The sequence below is a fragment of the Crocuta crocuta genome, unplaced genomic scaffold, assembly GCF_008692635.1.
Source record: "Crocuta crocuta isolate KB4526 unplaced genomic scaffold, BGI_CrCroc_1.0 scaffold32, whole genome shotgun sequence".
Lineage (NCBI taxonomy): Eukaryota > Metazoa > Chordata > Mammalia > Carnivora > Hyaenidae > Crocuta > Crocuta crocuta.
The window spans coordinates 2395315-2400056 of NW_027529424.1; the positions used below are offsets into that span (position 1 = coordinate 2395315).

General features: G+C 47.3%; 1 long non-coding RNA gene across 2 annotated transcripts in view; it reads right to left on the reverse strand.

Moving 5' to 3' along the window:
* Positions 1 to 1057: 1057 nt before the first annotated feature.
* The window catches only part of LOC144226975 (uncharacterized), a 26371-nt gene continuing 22686 nt past the window's right edge, over positions 1058 to 4742 (reverse strand). The window contains exons 3-4 of one of the 2 annotated variants that reach the window (XR_013333803.1): positions 2755 to 3600; positions 1058 to 2576 (exon numbers count right to left, since the gene is read on the reverse strand). This is a non-coding gene — a long non-coding RNA (uncharacterized LOC144226975). The other variant, XR_013333802.1, reaches the window with a different exon arrangement.

Consider the following 4742-nt stretch of genomic DNA (forward strand, 5'->3'; position numbering starts at 1 on the left):
TCCTAAAAGAAACCCTGTACCCATTAACAGTCACACCCATTACCGCTCCAGGACGCAGGCTAGGCAAGAACGAGTAACTCTCCATCTGTACGCATTTGCCTGTCCTGGATTATTTCACATAAATGGAGTCATCCATGGTGACTAGACTTACCGAGGTGGCCATTTCAGAATGTACGCAAAGGGTGTGTCACCATGTTACACACCTGAAACTAACAATATTGTAGAAACAAAATCAGAAGGGGGTACCTGGCTGGCTCGGTCAGAAGAGCATACCACGCTTGATCTCTGGGTCATGAGTTTGAGCCCCACACTGGGTGCAGAGATTACTTACAAAATAAATAACTTTTTAAAAAGTCAGAAGAGAGTTCATAGCAGCACTCTCCACTATAGCTAAAACATGGAAAGAGCCTNAAAAATAAAATGAAAAAATAAAAAAAATAAAAAGCCAGAAGAGAAAATGCAATTTGTGATAAAACTTCTAAATTAATTTTTTTTTTAAAAAATGGAATTATCCAAGAGGTATCCTTTGTGACATCTGGCTTCTTTCAGTTAGTATCATGTTTTTATGGTTTATCCACGTTGGGGGGTGCATCAGTGTTATTGTTGCTGCTTTTTGCCAAGTAATATCCCACTGCACGGCTGTACCACATTCTGTTTATCCATTCATTAGTCAGTGGTGATACCTAAGCTCTTTCCACCTTTTGGCTGTTGTGCCTAATGCTGCGATGAACATTGGTGTGCAAATTTTGTACAGATGCGTGTTGTTAATTCCCTTGGGTGTATGTATAACCAGGAGTGGAGCTGCTGGCCCAGAGAGTAACTCTCTGTTTCACTTTTAAGGAACCAGCAGTTTCCAAAGAGTCTGCACCACTTAACCTCCCCACCAGCAACACACGAGGGTTCTGCTTTCTCCAGAACTTTCTCCAGAACCAGGCTTGCTAACACATGTTAACATCCCTTCTTAGAACTGACACGGCACATGTGTTAAGAGGCCCAAGACCTACTTTCCTTTTTTTTCCAACAAACTTAATCCTTTTTGTAATTTTTCTGCAGATGAAAAATAAGTAAGAGATTCTCTATAATGACACAAAAGCTGACATTTATTAGATTTTTAACTCTGGACAGGCTTATGTAGTACTGCCCATGTGTCTTATTGCTTTGAATATTTACAGAAAGCCCTGAGTCTCCAACGTACTGTAGAGATGAAAACGAGGTACGGAAGCGACTTGATGAGCATTACAACGCTGCCCCAAAGCCAAAATCCTTACCCATCCACTGTGACATCTAAAAATCCGTCCGTCTTTGGGACGCCTGGGTGTTTCAGTTAAGCATCCAACTCTTGGTTTCAGCTCAGGTTATGATCTCATGGTTCATGAGTTCAAGCCCTGCATCAGGCTCTGTGCTGACAATGTGGAACCTGCTTGGGATTCTCTCTCTCCCTCTCTCTCTGACCCTCCCTGCTCATGCTCTCTCTCTCTCTCTCTCTCCTAGAAATAAATAAAAATTAAAAAATAAAGTTTTTAATTTATTTTCTGAGAGAGACAGCATGAGCAGGGGAGGGTCAGAGAGAGAGGGAGATACAGACTCCGAAACAGGCTCCAGGCTCTGAGCTGGCAGTCAGCACAGAGCCCGACGCGGGGCTCGAACCCACCAACCGCGAGATCATGACCTAAGCGAAAGTCGGACGCTTAACCGACGAAGCCACCCAGGTGCCCCAAAAACTTTTTTTTTTTTAAATCATCTCTCCCTTCTGCTGAATTGTTCTGGCTGTTCAACGAAAGAACAGTTTCAATAAGCCACCATGTGTCATCTATATATTTTTCCCACTGGAGAAAAAAATCTTTCTCGAGATGATTTTTCACAAGTCAGTCAGGTACAATTTATCATACTCTGAATGCTAACAAATTCTGCAGATGCGAAACGTATAGCATATGTATAAATAATTTGACTCGGTGGTGTAAACATTAATTCAATGCTTTTTAAAAAAAAAAAAATGAGCAACCTTGTTTCTCTGAGTTGTTGTGATACTTCTCTCCTTCTGGATTTTTTATTGGCTCACTAGTGCCAACAGGAACAGATTTTAAACACTGATTCACCCCGAGAAAGATTCTGTAATCAAATAAATCTAAAGTAAGGCAGGCTTTCAATTTTGTTTAGAGGGGAGATATTTTTTCCCCTCTACGCTTTGTTTCCCAAAGAAAGCTTCGTATCTTTTGTGTTCTAAACCACGTCCGCGTCTGTGATTTCAAAGGACAGGAGGACAATTCTGTTTGTAACTGGCCAATTTCAGCTCCCGAGAAAGACCGTGGAGGATGTGTGTGTGAATAAGATCTGAATAGAGCATATTATTAGATCTCAGAGAGAATCAATAGAATCTAATGTCGTTTTCCTTGCATTGCATCAATAAAGCAGCGTTGTTAGGAAGGCATTATAATCTTGTCTTCCCGTGTTGGTTTGAAAGCTCGTCTTTTCTGTTGTGGTGGTTGATCTGCCCCTGCGTCGTCTGTCCCCGGGACTAATTTGCTTGGTTTTGTAATGCATCATCGGCTGCAACAGTAAGTGAAGGCTCAGAACACCTAGGGAGATAAATAGGTGTTATTTTTATTATCTGTGCTTTATAAGTACCTTTTAACGTGGAAAGATTACATGGTCTAAGTCTCACATTCAGCGGCGTCGGAAGGCCGCGCCACAAGAGTTCTACGCTGAGCCTTAATCTGCTTACAATCAGGCGGCTCTGGGGGATCACAGGCTCACCCCTATTTCACTGCAGGTGAAATGTCCTTCCTCACAGTTGTGCGGCTAGAAATCTGCAATCAAGGTGTAGGTAGAGCTGGTCCCTTCTGAGGCCGTGAGGGAAGGGTCTGTGGGGAAGAAAGATTATGTTGATCAAGCCACCCAGCCTGTGGGGTTCTGTAAGGGCGTCCCTAGCAAACTGCTTTGGCGGCAGGGCTGTCGCCGCCACGTTACGGATGATGAATCAGAGAGCGCTGGTGTCCTGATAGTCGGCCGGTGCCCCAGGGTCGTGCCCAAGGCTTACCGTGCTACACCCCGAGAGCACGGACAGCCCAGCTGTTTGGTGTTCACAAGCCCCATGTTCAGCTTGGACACCGTGGAGGGACAGAGGGAATCCGCTGTCACTCTCCTCTTTGGTCAGCAGATCTTAATGAGAGACTTGACATTGGTCAGCTGGTCGGGGGTTGCGTTGAGCTTTCTCTCTCCGGTTCTCTTGCCAGGGAAAGTTTCTCCGGAACCCTTCACTCGTGTTCAGATCCCCAGACCCTCCGTTCTGACATCCAGTACTTTGGGAAAGAGGGCCACTTTGTTCTCGTAAAGGAGGCTGCTCTGTCCCCGTGGGAGAAGTCCTGCCTCTTCACTGGAACCCTAACTCACACCTTTGTCTCTAGAAGTGGCAGAGTCCCCCTGATGTGGGGGCTGACAGACTATTCCGTGGGGCCCTGGACAGCACCATTCAAGGAGGGGTCTATGCAGAAGCCCCTGAGAGGCTTGGTTACTGCTCCACGGTGAGTCGAATACAGAAGGTGACATTGAGCATTCGTTAGCATCCAGCCCACTTTAATAGCAATGCGAGGTCAGTGGAATCTAATAAAAACAAAAAAGAAAGAAAGAAATGAGCTGGTATTTCACATCTTTTTACACAATAATTTCATTTTTCTCATCACACATCATACCCCACTGCAAATAAGAAAACTTCACCACGGACAGTTTGAGAAGCTCGGCCCAGAGGTCAGCATAAGCAGCTAAGGAGGCGTGAAGGTAACGGGAGGCGCAGACAGCAGTTAAAGACTGAAGCCCTGACCTTCAACTTGGAGGTGGGCCCTCTGGGAGGACACTAAGTTTAGATGGAGTCGTGAGGGTGGAGCACCCACGATGGGATTAGTGTCCCCGTCAGAGAAGCCAGCAGAGCGCTTGCTCTCTGCCGTTGGGAGGCCACAGCAAGGAGGCGTCCGTCTGCAAGCCAGGAGGACCCTCACGGGAACGGCACCGGCCACCACCTTGACGCACCTGAGACTTCCGGCCTCCACAGCTGTGAGAAGGAAATGTCTGCCGTTTAGCCACTCGGTCTACGGTGTGTGTTGTGACAGCCCCAACCGACCGAGACCCAGGCTCTGCTAGTGACAGCCAAGTCGCTGTGGCCTGGGGGGCTCCTGGCTCCGGGGGCCCCCACCTCCAGCAGTAGCGTGTCTTCGCTCGGGTCTTTATTGGAATTGGCCCCGGGCTCCCAGGCCACGGCATGAGGAAGCCGAGTCCGAAGGACACACACCCGCCCAGACAGGTGCTGTGTTGCAAGGCAGGTCCCCTCCCTATTGCCTGACGGGAAGGCCAAGTACGTAGTCTTGCCCCCTTGCGTGTGGCCACCCCGCACGTGTCTGTCTCAAGAAGGAAGGGCTGGGGGCTCAGGACCCCTTCCCTCTCACAAAGCTGGTCCCACCTCAAAGCAAGTCTTCCTCCAGGAAGCTCATCTCCTCCCTCCTTAGCAACTTTGAGCTTCCTTTAAAACTCCACACAGTAAGAGCTTCCTTCTCTTTGACAGAACTGGGAAGTTCCATTTTTCTACATTTGTAAAATAAAGTTGTATCAAGAAAAACGCGACTTCGATATAATGCAATCCGCTCAAGACTTATTTTTCTTGCTTTAGAAACCAAGGTCCAGATGCTGTAGGGGCGATGAACAGCCGTCCCAACCTTTCACAGCAGGCCCGGGCCTGCAGCTTCGGCCACCCG